General features: G+C 35.2%; 1 long non-coding RNA gene across 1 annotated transcript; it reads right to left on the bottom strand.

The window, feature by feature from the left end:
* Nucleotides 1-18,536: 18,536 nt before the first annotated feature.
* On the bottom strand, nucleotides 18,537-21,178 carry LOC145108053 (uncharacterized). The gene is made up of 2 exons (XR_013708059.1): nucleotides 20,364-21,178; nucleotides 18,537-18,791 (listed from the first exon to the last, which is right to left on the bottom strand). It is a non-coding gene; the product is annotated as an uncharacterized LOC145108053 (long non-coding RNA).

Below are 21,178 nucleotides of genomic sequence, written 5' to 3'. Positions count from 1 at the left end.
ATTATTTATAAGTAAAGCTACTGTCTTATGTTAATTATTTAACTATTGTTTCATTTTGCATGTTTTGACTTCCTGAGTAATTAATTATTTGATGATAATCGAATTATTCGAATAGTCCACAGTCGTTCATATGTTGGAAGTAAGTATGAATGAAGACTGTCATGAATTGGTGTGTAGATTGTCTAAAGTGTATTAGACATTGCAAAGGTTTGCTGCAACGTTCATGAGTGCTTATGAACTTGATTTGAGCATTGGAATAAACCCGCACTTGTTGGAATCACTTCATGGAATTTATCACGAGTGATCACAAGATGGTAATATCATATAGTCTTAAAACCTAGATATATGGTTTATTGTTTGTTAATTGGTTATGCATTGATAATGCGCAAACGCATCAGTAACTTGATGTTATAAAACGTGTTGTTGTGTGTAATTTGATTAGTGGATAGTAAATGCATATAAGTCGAAGTTTATCTGTTCCTTTTATCCTAAGAGGGTAAAAGCGATATCAGGGCCCCTCGATGATTTGATTTGACTTATGTGTCGGGCCCGGTCAGAACTAAATAGATGTGTTCGATTAAGTTCTATGTTAAATGAATCTAATATCGAGAAATAAATTGCAGGACAATAAGTATGACCATGTTCCATGTAATTGTCCGCACGATATCTAGAACAGAGGATTATACGATCCCTTATCTAAAGGACAGTATACTGATAAGATCAGAGTTGACAGCGTCTTTGAGAGCTACGATTGCTAATCGGATTGTGTTTGCATATATAGTTACTAGACTTATCCAAGTGGGAGACTGTTGGATTAGTGTCTAAGGCTGTAACTATATTTGGTAAGTACTTGACCCGGTTATGCATGGTCCTTTTGGGTTGCCTTCACCATAGCAACTTGACAGGATGATTTGTTAAGAGAGAAGATATATTATTAATATATTATGAGAATAATATATATTTAAGGAATAATAATATTATTTGATTAATATAAGTCATATATTAATTGAGAATTAATATGGTGACTTAAAGAGGTTAATTGAATAAAGGGCATAAACTGTCAAATGTGTGATAGTTGTATTTTGGGCTATGTATCCTTATGGATATTGGGGTGGACGAAATTTAGGGTTTGGGAACCTTAAATTCGTCCAAGCCTTGTATCTAGAAGGATCTTGGATTGCTTAGGGCCTAAGTCATTCAATTAGGGTTAAAGGAGAAACCCTAATAGCTCATAGTATAAATAGGACCCTTGGGGTGGAGAAATCGGCACTCTTGCAAGCCAAGGAACCCTAGGGCCGATTTCTATCCCTCCTCCCTCTCTCTCAAGATCATCTTCTTGCTAGTTGGTGTTTGTAAGCCATTAGAGGAGTGACAATTGTGACTCTAAGCTCCAAGAAGAAGAAGTATCAAGCAAGTAATTCAAGGTATTCTTTCAGATCTGATTTCATATGATTAGATTCAATATATTACATTAGATCTAGTATTGCAAGTCTTGGATTCAATGCATGTTCAATTAGAGAAACCTAGATCCAAGCAATTAGGGTTTGCATGTGCACATAGGAAAGTTCTTATGGCTCAAACCCATCAATACCGGGGCCTTCGGGGGTCGTGAGAAAGTTTACGGGGCTAAAATGTGAAAAAGGGTAAATTTTGGGGTGAAAAATGCCTTTCATCCGAGAAGGCTCGCACCCTTTATATAGGGGTGCGAGGGTTCGGTCCGAAGGCGGTTCAGCAGCCACCTGGCGAGGCGAGAAGGTGAGTCAGCAGATACGTGGCAGCGAAGGAAGGGGGACGCGTGTCTCGATTCGGACAGGTGGCGAGGGCTCGGAAACGATGCGAGACACGTGTTGTCTTCTAAGTGGATCGGACTTCGGTCCAGTGGGAAAGAGGATGATGGCTTCGAACCAATCAGGAGATGCCATGCGAGGCTGCGGTCCAATGAGAAGCGAACACGTGGAGGCTGCATGCGAAGATGACGTGTCCGAATTGAGGCCATGCGATTTTTCCCGGTTATCCATTAATTCTCGGTTTTTGTGCCAAAAACTTGCGAAATTCATAACTTTCGCATACGAGCTCCGTTTTTGACGTTCTTTATATGCACGCGTAGGTAAAATCATACTCTACGACTTTCGTTTAGACTTTGTCGGCTGGTTTTGACTTTATTTTTAATATTATTATTTTAAACAGACCGGGACGGGAATCCATTAAAAATTCATAACTTCTTCATCCGACGTCCGTTTCCGTCTGTCTTTTTTCCGTTGTGCTACTTTTGACGAGACCTTCGATTCTTGTTTAAGTTACGTCGGCTAAATATTGATCGATTTATATTTCGAATTTTTAGCTGTCTACTGCTAAACCGAAACTTCGAAAAATCATAACTTCCTCATACGAAGTCAGATTTTGACGTTCTTTTTATGAACGTTCTCGGTTTAACATATTCTACAAGTTTCATTTAGATTGTTAAGGCTAAAAAGCCTTTTATCGAAAATTCACTTTTTACACTGAACAGTGTTTTACCGGTTTTGTCGCGGATTTTCGATTGGTCATAACTTCTTCGTTATAACTCGGATTTCATTGTTCTTTATGTTTTTGGAAACCTTGTTACAAACTCTACCACTTGGTTCATCCCAATTACGATTATTGATCAATTTATTTTTGACCAAAAGTTGACTGGTGTCACATTATCCCCTCGTTAGAGGGAATTTCGTCCCGAAATTAAGTCTAAAGTGATACTCATGGACTAGGTCTAATCTTTCCTTTCCCAAGTGAATTCAGGTCCCTGGTTTGCATTTCAGCGAACCTTCACTAATGGAATGAGACTTAGCGTGGTTCTTCAGATTTCCCTATCCATGGTTTTTATTGGTTCTTCTACAGAGTGTAGACTTTTATTTAACTTGATTTCATCGAGTGAAATAACAAGTGTTTTATCGGATAGACACCTATTTAGATTTGATATGTGAAAGATGGGATGAATGTTATTAAGTTTTTGTGGTAGTTTAAGTTTAAAAGTACAAGACCGATTCTGATAAGAATCTCAAATGGTCTTATGTACCTTGAATTTTGTATTCCACGCTTTCACAAGCGCATCTTGTCCTTCCAGGGTGAGACATTCATATGACAAGGTCATCAATCCTGGAATTCCAAGGGTTTTCTTTTATCGAAGCCGTAGCTTCTCTGGTTAACTCTGGAAGCTTTATGGCGCTTCCCGAGTCGTATTTTGTTTTTGGTAGTTTCTCAGTGAATTCCAGATCAGCGAGGGTGCTGTATGGAAATTGGATCTCTAGCTAGTTGCGTATTACCTAATTTAGTCTAGTGCAGATAGGATCTGCACTTATGACTGCAGAAGGTTCTGAATAGAGCAACTTGAATGCTAGTGTGATAAAGGACTTGACTAATTGGTAATTGAGTATCCCATTCTTTACCATAGTCGATCCCATAGAATCTTGACTACTCTGGTTCCTAGAGATTTTTGAGTCACGGCCTGAACTGGGAGATGATTCTATTATCTCAGTGGAGATATCAGATATTGGCCTACCGTACACTCACACGTTCTAGTTATCTTCTCTACTTGCCACATTTTCAGGTTTCAAGGCTTCCTGTTGAGCCTCCTTACTTTGTGTGGAGAGATTTGAAAGGGTTATCATAGTCCATGATTGGCACTATGACCTGGGTACTCCTTCCGACGTAGGGTGTTAGCTACTATATTGGCTTTATCGAGATGATAACGAATTTCGAATTCGTAGTCATTTAGTAGCTCGACCCATTATCGTGGTCTCATGTTGAATTCCACCTGGTAGAATGCTGGCTTTTGCTCCGAAGTTCATGATAAGACTCATACTTGGCTCATCCACCATTACCTCGTGTATACAAGTCGTATATAATTTAGATTTCACAAAACGTTCGGATGGGTGACTTTGCCCCAGGTCCACAACCAAACAAGGAACAGGAGATAGGGCGGAATCACACATCCTTAATCTTGTTAAGTCTAACTTATATACCACTCTCGTATATACACTTAGCAGTGATAGAATAACTTAATGAGTTCTTAGTCTCTATTCTTGAACTTGACCTGTGGTATAATGATTTTCCTATGAGATCTATTGGGGTACTTCGGTAGTTACTGACTTCTATGACTAGTTCAGTGCTTTTCGTTTGAAGTTTCCTGTCTACTGAGTAGGCTAGAATGGCGTGGTATTCTTCGCATGGGTACTTCTGAAGTTTTGAAATGAGAGACAACCTAAGGGTTTTGCGTTATGGATTGAAAGAATTTCATCTTACGGCTGATTAAGGAAAAAGTTCTCTTATACAACATAAGAATTTTCACATGGTAAGGGCCATGCCAAACCATGTTGAACGAGAATGTCAGAATCTTCTCGACGAAATAGATATTAAGTCGTTCTGGGACGAATGATTACTAGGACGATATCTTATGAACCTAAGTTTTCAACGTTTCTGGTTTTATTCTGTTATTATCACTACGAACCCCTTTTTGATTCGAAATTGGCGGGTACTACCAATACGAGGGTTCTGATAATTTGAAATTATGAACTTACATGAAACGATCCTTACTAAGTCTCTCTATAATCGCTTGGTGTATACAAGTCATGTATAATTAAGATTGGTAAGACCTTTGACTGAGCAACCCTGCCCTAAATCCACAACCAAACAAGGAACAGGAAATGAGGCGGGATTACTCACTCTAAGTCTACAAATCTTAATTATAAATGACCCTTATGTATACACTAAGTCATCATAGCTTACCTGTTAGGGTTTCAAATTTTATATAAGTGTTATGATTTAATTTGAACAGAAGAGTAATCATGATTATAGATAATTATCGGGGTTTGGAAGCGTACCAAAATATAGCAGGGTTCTTTGATGCTTTCCCATGTATTGGGATTAAAATCCTCCTGCTCCCCCGTCGTTCTTCTATGTTGGACAGTCCCTCTTGTAATGTCCTATTTCACCACAAAGGTGACATATGGGAATGGTTCCAACATCGGTAGTTGAAGTGAAGAACTTGACCAGAGTTCTACAGATGCGGGCGGTATGCCCCTTCATATTGCATCTATTGCAATGCAGCTCTCGGCAAACTCCATGATGATGGTAGTTGCACTTGCTGCAGTGTGGGAGGTTTCCTAAGTACGGCTTAGTCGGTGCTAGAATAACAGGGCTGATGGGGGTATTGACTGCCCCAGTTCGTTGCCCTCTGCTAGGTTCTTGAGTTGAACAACTCCCTTTATTGTCCTCGAACTTTCGTTTAAGGATATTAGGCTTAAGGTTCAAGGTGTTCTTACAAGTAGGTGCTCGTTGCTGTACTTGGCCATGACCACGATCGGGGTTACCGATGGCATTACTACTAACATTTGCATTGTTAGCATTTAGGTGTGTCATGATAGCTGCTACAGCTGCTGTGACCGCAGCTTGAAACGTAGCCGCATTTATCTGAAGGATTGGTGTTTCGCTGGTGGGTTGGTTACACTTCTTTGGAGGCATGATTCTGTTACATGATAAGAAAATGAGCTCGTGAGCGACTATCGTGTCTCTAGATGTATTCTAACCATTTGTATCTATGTATTAATCTTTTGTTTTGTTATATTGTTCTCAATGATTCGACCTGCATCCCTATGATGCAGTCATAGTAAGGAATAGAAAAAAGTTTCTAGAATGGTTATGAACCGAGTATCATCTGAACTAAGTTACCTTCGTTTGGTGGATATCGTTTCCCAATTTTCGAAAATATTCGAAAATAATTCATAACAGTGTCTACATAAAATAGACTTATGAATTTGGGAAGTAATCACTATCAATTAAGATTCCGTGATCTGATTTATTGTCATTAGCTGTGACAGGAAAAGAGGATAAGCTCCAAACCTAATGTGAGTAATGAAATCACTAACTCACTAGGTTGAACCGATTTACTAGTTATTACTTAAATGAAAAGGTGCTCGAACACTTCACATGAATCATGCGTGGTTTTCCTTTGTTCTATTCTGGGTGGTAATGATTTGTTCTCTCCTAGTATCTATAGGGTGTCCTTCTCCTCTGTAGGTATATTGAATTCCCGGGTTGTCTTACTTCCGATTCTGACACTGATCCCCATTACTTCGTAATGAAGATTTTGAATCTCGGAAGTTCATGCGAATATCTCATTGGTGTCCTTAATAGGGTAAAGGTACTAAATGATTTCTATAGTTTATCTGTTTCTTTCCTTGGAATTCTCCTAATGAAATTCTGTTGGATCCTCCTTGACTCTTCTATTGATTGCTGGAGTAACTATGTTTATCTAACGGGTTTATACGAGAATGGGAATGTCTAAAGAATCTATGAGAAAATTTGAATTTTTACGAAGGTGATTCTTTCTGGTCCTTCTATAATCACATGGTGTGTACCGATTATATATAATCCAGATCAAATAGAACTTTGAATAAATAATCCTACTCTAAAACCACATCCAAACAAGGAAAAGGAAGTAGAGTGAAAATTACATATTCTAAGTCCATAAAATCTCAGCTATATATAACCTTAACGTATCCACTTAGTAATTATAGACCTATCAGAAAAGATCTTTTTAACACTTTCCCAAAGGTATGTAACATACCTCCATGTTATTTTAATTATGAGTTTGATTCCTGGACTTCTAGATACAAGAACGTAACAAGTTTTTAGTTTTCTTGTTATAGCATCCTAAAATACCCCCATAGTATTTTAGTCTTTATGTTTGGTTCTAGAATTCTTCTGGTGCTTAGGTAAGTTTTAGACTAGTTGCAACACTACAATCACTCCCCAAACACGTGTTGGTCATATCTCGGATGAATATAGTTGATCAGGCTATATTGATCCCAGATATGATTACGTCACTGTCTAGGTTTAACTGCAATGTCCAACTTCCAAATACTTTAGTTTTGTTCTTCTTGTGATACTCATTCTGGTATATATACTCTGCATGTACTTATACTTTTATAAAATATTGATATATTTTTAAAGTATAACTCTTGGTCAGAGTGTTTTTATCCCAATTAGTTTATACTTGTATATTTTTTATGACTGATATACTGAGTTCACTATAAACACTGCTCTGATACCAATCTGTGGCACCCCCAAACCAGAACGGCGGAAACGTTCGGGGGCGGAGGACTTAAGGTAAGTATCACAACACATGTAACATAGTAATCAAAGTACAAACAACCATTGCATTAATAAGTATAAGTTTTACATAAGTGTGTAAACATTACATATTCAAACACTGAAGTAGGTACAATAGAAGACAAGAGTCGCAGTACGGTACTAGGTAGTCTTCTCAAAAGCTTCGGGAGTGTACCTGTCTACTGGATTCCTGAGAATACAAGTTATTTGGAAAGAGTAGATCAGCATTTAAGCTGGTGAGTTCATAAATATTTTAGTTCTGTTAAGTATACCCTAAGTTCATTGGATAAGTTCACTGGTTTCTCCAGGAAATCCTATATTTCCTGAGGTGCTAGATTGATAACCTCAATATTTTCCCTCAGTAATTACTTAGTTTATACTGATTATACATAACACAATATCGAATGGACAGTCAACTGGGTGTATCTGCCCTAAGCCCACAACCAAACAAGGAACAGGAAGTAAGGCGGAAGTCACACACTTCACTGTCAATCGGACATTAATTATGTATAACTATGATGTAATAACTAAGGAATTATAGAATTAACCACTAAAGGTCTTTTATGTTATACTTGTTTACATAGATTGAGTGACTAAGTTCCATTGGATAAGTGGTTTAATCCCATAAACCGTTTCCTTTGTATACGTGGTTTAATTCCATGAATCGTTTCATTTGTAAAAGTGGTTTAATCCCATAAACCGTTTCCTTTGTAAAAGTATTCTTAGTTATATCTGTTCTATAGTAAAAACCTTAGTATTAATCCTGGAAAATATTGTATTGTCCATAATACTGCCTTGTGGTCTTATATGTTCAAAACCAGAAGTACAATACTTGATTTCATGATACGTAGCTTTTACTGTAAGTAAAAACTACTGAAGGTATATCTGGTCGGGATGTAATTAACTTTTCTTATTGTTATAAGAGAAGTATATTACTTTGTAATTCACTCGTTGTTTTATCCATGTGAGTCCTATCAACCATACTAATATGACGGAAATGCCTGCTGCGACGTTCTTCAGGCGTCGGAATGGTATGATATTTGACACCCTAGGCCTGCCGGCCAAACTGTAGCTAACAGTAGAGGTGCGGGATTGTCAGTCCCATATAGATCTATACACAAATTCACGCTCTCCCTACAAGAGATTCTGGCTAATAGTTCAGGACTTAAAAGGTCCTACTTAGATAAGTACACCGTGAAGGGTCTCACAAATTTATTGTTTCAACGAGATTTACGATGTATTATTATTACCTCGTGTTTGCTAACTCTGGTACTCTTTATCGTACACTTGGTTAATGCAAACCCGGTATAATGTATTATTACCTCGTGTTTGCTAACTCGGGTACACTGTATCGTACCTTTGCTAATGCAAACCCGGCAGAATGTATTATTACCTCGTGTTTGCTAGCTCGGGTACTCTGTATAGTACCATTGCTAATGCAAACCCGGAATTGTGTATTATTACCTCGTGTTGGCTAACTCGGGTACTCTGTATAGTACCTTTGCTAATTCAAACCCGGAATTGTGTATTATTACCTCGTGTTTGCTAACTCGGGTACTCTGTATAGTACCTTTGCTAATGCAAACCTGGTATGATGTATCTTTACTTCTTTAATATGGTGTTCGTATATTAAAGGTATTATACATATCTTGGTATAGTTGAATGAATTTTGGTAATTTCCTTGGAAAGTATACAGTCGTGAATCATACTTGTATCTTTAGTTTTGAATCATAAATTATACCTATTATAATTTATATGTTCTATCTTATTAGCATGGTTTCTCATGGATGAACACCTTTGCTCAGCCTGATACAAAGGTGATGATACCAAAAGGAGTAACCTTTTGTACTCATATATGTATAATGTATATATATATATATATATATATATATATATATATATATATATATAATTGAGAATAAAACGACCTTCGGACAAATAACACCACCTTAACTCCATATCCAAACAAGGAAAAGGAAACAAGGTAATTCATTAGTCCTAAGTCCTTCAAATCTTATTTATATACTTATACATATATAATCATGATTTTGGTGATTTTAATTTGAAATAGTTTATACAAACCTTTTTCAAAGAATTTTACGGAGTTTACATGACTTTAAAGATTTAACATGGCTTTAAGTCATTTTGGATGTATTTGGTAATTCTTAAAAGCATACAAAAACTTTCTGTGTGATTATTATCACACACAGTTATTTACACAATTTATTATTGTGTTAAACTTGTATTCCCCCCCCCCCTAAAAAGCATTAAAAAACCATTTAAAAACCATTGAAAAGGTATATTATAGGGGTATGAACTCACTTTGATAAGCGATGATTCGGACAGCGTTTCGTTTCCCGGAAAAGAGTTTGTTTGACGAAAAACCGGCTCAAACCGGGCAGAGTTTCGACAGGAGAGAGGATGAATTCTCGAGAATTCCGGGGCTTGCTTCGGGCTTTAGACGTGATACCGGGGCCTTCGGGGGTCGTGAGAAAGTTTACGGGGCTAAAATGTGAAAAAGGGTAAATTTTGGGGTGAAAAATGCCTTTCATCCGAGAAGGCTCGCACCCTTTATATAGGGGTGCGAGGGTTCGGTCCGAAGGCGGTTCAGCAGCCACCTGGCGAGGCGAGAAGGTGAGTCAGCAGATACGTGGCAGCGAAGGAAGGGGGACGCGTGTCTCGATTCGGACAGGTGGCGAGGGCTCGGACACGATGCGAGGCACGTGTTGTCTTCTAAGTGGACCGGACTTCGGTCCAGTGGGAAAGAGGATGATGGCTTCGAACCAATCAGGAGATGCCATGCGAGGCTACGGTCCAATGAGAAGCGAACACGTGGAGGCTGCATGCGAAGATGACGTGTCCGAATTGAGGCCATGCGATTTTTCCCGGTTATCCATTAATTCTCGGTTTTTGTGCCAAAAACTTGCGAAATTCATAACTTTCGCATACGAGCTCCGTTTTTGACGTTCTTTATATGCACGTGTAGGTAAAATCATACTCTACGACTTTCGTTTAGACTTCGTCGGCTGGTTTTGACTTTATTTTTAATATTATTATTTTAAACAGACCGGGACGGGAATCCATTAAAAATTCATAACTTCTTCATCCGACGTCCGTTTTCGTCTGTCTTTTTACCGTTGTGCTACTTTTGACGAGACCTTCGATTCTCGTTTAAGTTACGTCGGCTAAATATCGATCGATATATATTTCGAATTTTTAGCTGTCTACTGCTAAACCGAAACTTCGAAAAATCATAACTTCCTCATACGAAGTCAGATTTTGACGTTCTTTTTATGAACGTTCTCGGTTTAACATATTCTACAAGTTTCATTTAGATTTTTAAGGCTAAAAAGCCTTTTATCGAAAATTCACTTTTTACACTGAACAGTGTTTTACCGGTTTTGTCGTGGATTTTCGATTGGTCATAACTTCTTCGTTATAACTCGGATTTCATTGTTCTTTATGTTTTTGGAAACCTTGTTACAAACTCTACCACTTGGTTCATCCCAATTACGATTATTGATCAATTTATTTTTGACCAAAAGTTGACTGGTGTCACAGCTTAGATCTATGTTGTATGAGTTTTGGTCCCTTTTTGGCCCCAAGAATGAGATCTAGTGGTTTGGTACCACTCCAGGAGCTATGAATTGCCACTCTTGGTGTTTCTGAGGTTCTAGATGCATAAAGTTGCCTCCTTTAGGGTTTGGAATCCCCCAGGCATGCGATGGTGTCCTTTTGGTGAAAGTATAATGCTTTATCTTGAAGATTGGTTCTTTTGGGGCAATCAAAGTCACTAAGTCATTGACTTTATGTTTCTAGACACTTGTGTGGGCTTAGATCTGTGATTTGGACTTCTGGACTTAAGCATTAAGAGCTTAATGTCGAAATTGGCTTAATGGATGAGTACGTTGGGCGTACATGTCTGTACGCACAGCGTACAAGCCAAATTGCATATACGCTTAGCGTACAGCTGAGTACGCCGCGTACTCGGTCAGGAGGGTTTTGGCTTTTGGGCTTAACTGTTGGGCTTCTTTTTTGGGTTTGGGTGTTTGAGTTTTTAATGGGCCATCTGAGTATAAGTGTTTTTTACTAGGAAAATTCGTTGGGCTTTAAGGTAAGGCCCATGTAAGGGGTTTGGGCCCAATGTGGAAAACTAGGCCATATTTGGGCCTTGGTTGGTTATTTCGCTTTTGGGCCTTTCAGGCTAAGAGTTGGGCCTTAGTCTTGGACCAAGCTAGGTTAGGGGTAAAATGGTCTTTGAGTATGGAGTTATGGTTATGGTTTGGAACCCAATTGTTAATTGGGTGTTGTTTTGATATTGACAGTTCGGGGAATCTGTCACCCAACAACCAGGGATCGTCTGTGTGATTCGGCAGTGCGAGGTGAGTTTCCTCACTGGATTTAGCGGGTCGAAGGTGTTGGGTTTTATGTACTCTAACATTCCTATGGTGCACATACAACCCTAATGCTTTGGATCTAAGTTTTCTCTAATTATACATGCAAATTTGGTTTCCAAAGCATGAGCCTAAACTAGCATACAAAATTTGATACATGAATCATAATACTAGTTAGAAGATTACCTTTTAATGTAGCTAGTAAGACTTTGGCCTTATGAGAACTTAGCACCACAAGTGTTGTGCCTCAAACAAGTCACAAACACCAATAAACAACTAGATGGATATGAGAGAGACTTAGGAGACTAGAAATTAGATTCTACTTCTTGGAATGCAAGGTGTAACCGATTTTAGCTTATGAATACATACATACATACATACATACATACATATATATATATATATACATACATACATACATACATATATATATATATATATATATATATATATATATATGTGTGTGTGTGTGTGTGTAGAATATCAAGGGTCATGTGTAACCTTAATCCATACCCATAAGCTTATGATCCATCCATTTGATTTGGATAAATACTTCATGGATTAACCCATAAGCCCATCACAAATCAAACCATGGATCATTAGCCCAACTCATATGTATCAATTTAATTAGTCTCTTTTGATCACTAAAATAATTCTAAATTAATTCTTGATTAATACTAATTAAATAATATGATTCCTCAATTAATATATTATACTTATAATATATTAATAAATCATAAATAACCTCTTACTCAAATATTCATCAATCAAATTGTTCTGGTGAAGGCAACCCGAAATGGACCATGCTACTATCGGGTCAAGTACATACCAATTATAGTTATCGGGTCAAGTACATACTAATTACAAGGCAATTCTTCAAAATAAAGTACATCACTAAAATAAGCATTAAAACCACCAATTTCATTATTAAAAGAAAATGTAAAACCTTGTTCATACAAATTGTGAAAGGAAAAAATATTCCTCGCCATATCAGACGAGTAGCAACAATTATTCAAATCTAATTTTAAACCATTACTAAGCAATAAAGAATAAACTTCAATCTTGGTGACAGACTACTTTTTCCTATTCCCCATGATCAAGTTCATCTTCCCGTGCTCTACATCCCTACTTTCTTTTAGACCCTTCAAATCAGAACAAATGTGAAAACCACATCCTGTATCAAGGACCCAAGAATTAGCATGTGATGAGTTATTAGACAGAATAGTGTAAATACCTGCAAAGGTGGGCTTGATCTTCCCATCCTTTATGTCCTGCAAGTATTTGGGGCAGCTTCGCTTCCAATGCCCTTTTTCATGACAATGGAAACACTCTGCTTCCTTTGGGTTTGAGGAGGGTGTAGCAGGACCACCTTTCGACCCACTAGAAGAAGATCCAACATGGGACTTTCCCTTGTGGCTCTTTGAGGAAGTTTTCCTCTTCTTTCCCTTCCCAAGTCCAATTGCCAAGACATGGGCAGTAGCAGTAGGAGTAGAAACAATAGATTTTCCTTTAAGACTACTTTCAGCAGTCCTTAAAAGGCCTTGAAGCTTGCTTAGAGTGACCTCCTCCTTGTTCATATGATAGGTCATACGAAACTGATCATAACAAGGAGGTAAAGAGTGTAGAATGATATCTATGGCCAACTCTTCATCGAAGTTGACATTCAACTTCAGCAAGCGGTCCATAAACCTTTGCATCTTTTGCAAGTGGGCCATGATGGACTCTCCATCCTTCATTTTGGTAGTAATCATGGAGGCTATGATTTCATACCTTTCCTTCCGTGCACTTTGATGGTACCTTTCCATCAAATCCTGATGCATTTCATAAGGCCAGAAGTCCTCATAGGACTTCTGAAGCTCAGTGGTCATGGCAGCAATCATAATACACGACACTTTGGTCGCGTCCCTCTCATGGGCCTTGTATTCAGCAATCTGTTCAGGAGTAGTAGTAGATTCATCAATCTCCTTAAGCTCTTTATCGATAACATATTATTTTTCCTCGTAGCGAATGGCCATTCGGATGTTTCGAATCCAATCATTGAAATTTGTTCCATCAAAGATGACCCTTCCACATAAGTACATGAGGGAGAAAGAGCCGGAAGGGATTGGGTTTGAAGTATTGTTTGAAGTAGACATATGAAAAGAAAGACAAAGTTTAGATTAGATAAGGATCCTTAATATAACACCCAAAATGAAATATTAAGGCTAGGACCCAACACAATATTCTACAATCGGAGAGGGATGCCGTAATCCAATTGTAAAGTATTTGAAGGTAGGTAAATGACGATTTACAAATTTCCATCACAAAAAACAAAAAAAGAAGATTTAGGTTTTAAATGAATTGAAATTCCTAGATTCTTTTGAGATTGATTGAATTTTTCAATGACATGTTTAAATCTCGATTATGCCCTTTAAGTTTGTGACTGGGATACCGAGGATCACAAACAAGGTGTGAATAACCATGCAAATTAGCTTGGTACTCTCGATGTTACAAATCACTCAATCAATGTGCCGGTTAACCACACACGCTCTATTGATCCACGATTAACACCAAGCTACCCTTTGCCACACATTGTCAGTCCCAAATTAGTGTGTCGGTTAACCACACATGCTCCACTAACGACTTAGCAAGGTGCAAAGTGCAATTTCATAGAATAGCACCATTTTCACATTTTTCCTAAAGTAACTAAGATTGGGAATTTATAAAAGTTTAGTTACTTTAATAAATTTCATTATACTTATTAATGAGAATTAATGTCCTATCCTACCCGTTCGGCTAACGACCCTCCACCAGTCAAGGAAGCGGTGGGTGAGAGTGGACACCCATAAAACCACCATTTTATAGGTAGTAACCTTATACCCCCCTTATAGACCGGCTTCGTGAATGAGGCCTACTAACGGTAAGACTGGCTTGTCTTTTATATATATATATATATATATATATATATATATATATATATATATATATATATATATAAGTATTAAACTTTAATATTATATTAGTATAGGGTTGAATTTTAAACTTTTTTTAAAATTCTAGGGTTTGGAATTAAAGTTTCATAAGTGTAACTTTTCAAGTTCCAAAACTTGAGGGCAAGTTTTGTAACTTGTCAAAACCTTTGAATTCCATAACTTATGGAATTATGGTTTCATTGATGAGACTTTTCCAATTCCATAACTTGAGGACAAGTTATGAACTTTACAAGACCTTTGGAATTTCATAACTTATGAGAATTAATGTTTCATTAATGATGACTTTTCACATTCCATAACTTGAGGACAAGATATGGAACTCTTCAAGAAACACTTCTAGATCGAATTAACAAATCCAATTATCATAAGATGATTATTTACCAATTTGACCTAATTTGATTCATATTACATGATAACTTCAAATTTTACAAATAACTAGTTTTTTCGCAAATCAAGTAATTATCTTAAAAATTCATAACGTCATGTTATTGGATGGGGATTAACATTATCATATCATTAAAATCGAATTTTATGAACCAATACAGTTTGTGGTAATGTTCCTAATCCAAAACATGCCAAAAACTCAAAGATTCTGCCATCAGATGCATCAACTCGTCGAGTGCCATAATGGACTCGTTGAGTTCAAGGCAAACATCATCCAGCTCATTGAGTTCAATGATGGAATCGACGAGTTAGCCCTGGCAGAATCCTGAAATGCAGTTTTTCAGCTTTGAAAATTACACAATTGCATCAATACAATAGAAAACACTCATGGCTCTGATACCACCTTATGGGTTTTATGTACTCTAACATTCCTATGGTGCACATAAAACCCTAATGCTTTGGATCTAAGTTTTCTCTAATTATACATGCAACATTGGTTTCCAAGCGTGAAGCCTAAACTAGCATACAAAATTTGATACATGAATCATAATACTAGTTAGAGGATTACCTTTTAATGTAGCTAATAAGACTTTGGCCTTATGAGAACTTAGCACCCCAAGTGTTGTGCCTCAAACAAGTCACAAACACCAATAAACAACTAGATGGATATGAGAGAGATTTAGTATACTAGAAATCGGATTCTACTTCTTGGAATGCAAGGTGTAACCGATTTTAGCTTATGAATATATATATATATATATATATATATATATATATATATATATATATATATATATATATATATATATATATATATGTAGAATATCAAGGGTCATGTGTAACCCTAATCCATACCCATAAGCTTATGATGCATCCATTTGATTTGGATAAATACTTCATGGATTAACCCATAAGCCCATCACAAATCAAACCATGGATCATTAGCGCAACTCATATGTATCAATTTAATTAGTCTCTTTTGATCACTAAATTAACTCTAATTTAATTCTTGATCAATACTAATTAAATAATATGATTCCTCAATTAATATATTATACTTATAATATATTAATAAATCATAAATAACCTCTTACTTAAATATTCATCTATCAAATTGTTCTGGTGAAGACAACCCAAAATGGACCATGCTACTATTGGGTCAAGTACATACCAATTATAGTTATGGGCTTAGACACCTAATCCAACAGAAGGCACCAATGTCGGCCCATGGGTTTTATGTTAGAGTTCTAGATGTCTACATAACTCTTGCATGCGTTATGAGATGGTATGCTTACCGGGCAAGGCCCGATTCCAGGCGGGGCCTGATGAGTGTAATGTATGCTAGTTATTAGTATCTGTTTTTATCAGTGTTGCAGAAATAGTCCTAAGCGGCTGATTAATCGGCGATTAATCGCTAATCGGACCTCCGCCGATGAGATTTATTGCTAATCGGTCACTATAATCGGGCTTGGTCAATGCAGGTCAAATTCAGAATTAATCGGACCTAATCGGGCCTAATCGGACTTAATCAGACCTAATCGGGTTTGGTCAATGTAGGTCAAAATCGGACCTAATCGGACTTAATCTGACCTAATCGCCAATTAAACAGGACCAATAAATGGTTTGGATTTGACATAAAGTGAAAAAAATGGGGGTGGCTATTTAACAGGACCATTACTTTATAGACATGAATATTCTTTTAAATACAAAATTATCCTAATTTTTATTCGTGAGAGCTTTATACTCATTTCTTTAACAAATTATAGAATTATAAATGGATCAATAATAAAAAAGAATAAAACATTGTTGTAGCCTTTTATTATTTTAATAATAGTTTAGTATTTTAATAAGAAAACCATCAAACTCTCATATCTAACCAGATTTGAGCAAAAAACACATTCAAAAAGACTAGTTCAGAATTTTATTCACAACTTAATATACTAGTTCAAATACTCGTTCACAGCTTAACATATACATTCTTTTCATTGATACATTTCATCAAATACCTTTTGTGCATCTGATTTAAGAACTTTTCTATCTAAACATTATCATCATAAATCCAACCATAGAAAAAATACACAAAGAATAGAAGATAAGGAGGTACAAAAAATCTGATATGGTGGTGGACCCGTCGTCGGCCACCTAGAAGTGCACAAAAACCACCATATCTACAACTAAAACATGCCAAACACATCAGATCTGATGCAGATCTAATGGTATCTTGAATATCTGAGATAAGAGATGAAGGAATATCTGCCGGAGTTTCACCGGAGCGACGGGCAACAGAGGTGGTGGTGATTGACGGTGTCAGTGTCATTCCTCGGTGTTAGAGCTCAAAAATGTTAGATCTGATGCAGATCTACTTGTTTTTCACCGAAAATCTTGGAGAAGGATATATAGGAAAGCTCGTCGTGTTTCACCGGAGCTAAAAAGGAAGCAACGATGGTGGCGGCTAACGGCGGTGGTGTGTTTATCAGTTTTAGAGCTCAAATATGTTAGATCCGGTGCAGATCTAGTCGCTTGTCGTCGTAAATCATGAAGAAAGAGATGGAGAGGAGTTTTTTTGTGTTTCGCCAGAGTGAAGAACAGTAGTGGTGGTTATCAGTGATGGCTCTCGTCGACAATCGGATTTTTGACTCCAGATCTGAGGCCAGTAGCGGTCAACGGTGGATTTGAAGTGAAAAACTTTGGAAACTTGACATTCCGACGAGGGAAGGTGGTAAGTGACGACGGCGGTAAGCAGTAGGTGGCAGCGGCAGGTGGCGGAGGTAGGTGGTAGAACTGATGTTAGAGTTTGAGTTGTTGGGAGAGTTTGAGAGAGTTATCTTGCCAAAAAAAATTGTAAATGTTTGAAATGTTATTAGATTGTTAGATATTTGTTGTTAAAGTTGAAAATGACTATTATGCCCTTATTGATATTTAGCTATTTGTTATAACTTAAAATAAAATAAAATATTAGAATAGTTAAAAATGAATGGTACTATGGTTCTTAACCTTTAATGGTTCTCATTTAACATTTACCTATATATATACTTTACCTCTCTCTCTCTCTCTCTCTCTCTCTCTCTATATATATATATATATATATATATATATATATATATATATATATATATATATATATATATATATATATATATATATATATATATATATATATATATATATATATATATAGGGAGTGGTTCAAATAAAAACCCAAAAAGATTAAGAACCTAAGAACCATTTTTTAAAATTTTTTCATTAATGGTATTTTGGACAAATCCAATATTTCTATTTTATTAAGTAAACTTTTTCATTCTGTATTTTACAAACTACTTGTCACTTGTTGGCAGACCACTATCGGACTGACGTCGGACCACTATCGAGCCGCCATCACACTAAAATTAAATTCAGTAACATTTTTCTGGTCATATTCACAACTTAATAAAACAAACAATGTAACTCTAATGTCATTCGTAATAATTTTTATTTTTTCATCCAAAATATACAAAATTTTCATAAAAAATAGAATTATGTCTAAAAATCATTTTTTTTCTAAATTGTTGATTTCTTTAAAAATATATCGTGTATAAGAAATATTCACAGTTTAAAATACAATATTCACATTTTAATAAATATAATAATTACCAATACATGGTTTAATATTTTCATGAATACATTCATTCATATTTTAAAACAATTTATATAAAATATACAACTTAATACAATCCATTTTTAGTTTAATACATAAAATTCACAACATAACATAACATAATCTATTATACACTGATTCACATATTTAAAAAAGTGAAACCTAAACTCTCCCACCACCACCACCACCTCGACCAACTACCACACGTCAACAGCAGCCATTTGTGTCACCATCGCAATCATCATTTCTTCTAAATCATATCTGCATATAAAATCATTGATTGACAACTTAAATATTATATTCACAATTTAATAAACCAGTTAATTAACTTATTCAGAGTTTAATGCAAAATAATTATAAAAACTAATACCTTCTTAAATATTTATACAACACAAAAAATAAATATATGCACAAGAAAATTAATACCAACATTCATACATAAATCATTCATATTTTAATACAATGAATTCACAACTTAATACAGTTAATTTACGATTCAATACACAATATTCACAGCTTAATATAATAAATTCACAGTTAATGCACAAAAATTATACATTCACAACCATTTTCTCAACTTAAAACTTACTTGTATAACTTTATTTATATAAATATTCTCAATTTAAATGTTAGATACTTTATTTAAAATTAGATTAAATTAGATATGTGTATAATACTTTTTTCATCTCATATTTTAGAAGCAAACAAAGAATTAATAAAAAAAAATACAACGTACTAAGGTCAATTTACAGCTTAATACAATCAATTCACAGCTTAATACAATCAAATCATAGTTTAATACATAAAATTCATAGCTTAATATAATAAATTCAAAGTTTAATACAAAAAAATTATACATTCACGACTATATTCTCAACTTAATACATATTTTAATATAAAATTTATAATCTATTCACAACTTAATACATAGTCTATTAACAGTTTAATAGAATACATTCATAATTTCCATATATCAATTTAATAACTTTGATTTTATTTATATATAATGAAATATTATTTATATATAATGAGATTGTATCATCGTTTAATGAAAAATAATATTTATTAATACATCTCCACATTAATTTTAATTACAACTTTTGAGTAACACAATTTTTATATATGTAAATATATAATATGCAAACGTAATTATGAATACATTGATAACTTCAAACTAAGAAATAACTTAAATCATAAACTAACAAATTTACTTTAGAAATATGTATGACATATTTATATTATATATATACAGATCCGCTACTTATAAATTCCGATGTCTTATCTCCCTATTCTAATAAATAAATAAGTTTATTTTCCTATTGACAAGTGTTACAATATTAGAAATTATCATTAATATTATATGTCACCTATCATGTTATATGTTAACCTATTAATTCTCTATTTTAAATTTTAAATTTTAAATTTCCCACTCTAATTATATTAAATTAATAATTGATTCTTTATTTCAAATTTCAAATTTTAAATTCCACACTCTAATTATATATATATATATATATATATATATATATATATATATATAATGTGATATAATTTCATGTATTTATTTAAATCAACGATTACAATTATATATAACTAAAAAATATTTCTTAATTAATAATTTATTTAAAATAATTTATTTGAAATAATTGAATAATTTTGAGTTTTTACTATGAAAGTTTAATTAATTTTATAACTGTGGTTCTCACGGATTATAGACTAGTATTTCTATATAATAATAATAATTTTTAAGAATTGATCCCTGATATATTCTACTCACTCTATTCTAGGTAATTAATATATTAAGTTATTAAAGTGTGAAGGCAGGGGAAGTACCTGAACAATATCTCCAAAAGTGAAACATGACAACTTATGTTTTCATTTTCTCTCTCCCACAGTTGCAAGTTGCAGCAGTTTACATATGAACGATTACACACAGACACTAAAGTATCTGTTTGAGTTATCATCGCCAGAGTTAACCATCACCAAAATATCCACCAGATTTGAAATACAAAACAAACAAATCTTTCTGATCTCGCAAAGAAGCACCAGAGACTGCTCAAAATCACAGAACTCACGCCGGCTACATAAGATTGCAGTTGTTAAAACTCGTATTCATTTAGATCTAACCAGATTCGGACAAATCTAGGCTAAGAACACCACAAGAGTCGAAAAGAAACTATTGGAATCACAAGGATCTAACCAGATCTAAGCGCGAAGCATGAATGAAATTCGCTAGAATCATGAATCTACCGATACACAATCGGAAATCGCAAACGGAGGTGGCGGTTCACCGTAAATCGCATATGTGTAGTGGTTCGCCAGAGGTGTTCGTTCGACCGTCAGAGAAGATAACGATGGTCGTAGATCGCGACTATAGTGGCAAACGCAGACAACCAAGACCTATTAATATCAAATTTGTTGCATAAAACGATGGTATCAAACCAGTGATCGGAGATTGCGACAGAGAAAGAAATATGGTGGTGGTGGCATAAGTGTGGCCGCCCTCGGTGGTGGTGGAGGTAATAGTGTTCATAGGTTGAAGATACTGAATAAGTATGTATAAATCTAAATTTGATGGTAAGAATGTAAAATATGAAAGTGGGTTCAGTTTTAGTAAATTTTTACACTCATGCCAATACTAAAAAAAA

Source organism: Lactuca virosa, chromosome 4 (assembly GCF_052849685.1).
Source record: "Lactuca virosa cultivar CGN04683 chromosome 4, Lactuca_virosa_CGN04683_v6, whole genome shotgun sequence".
NCBI classification, from domain to species: domain Eukaryota; kingdom Viridiplantae; phylum Streptophyta; class Magnoliopsida; order Asterales; family Asteraceae; genus Lactuca; species Lactuca virosa.
The sequence above is the reverse complement of the archived record's forward strand: the minus strand, read 5'-3'. Positions and strand labels throughout refer to the sequence as shown.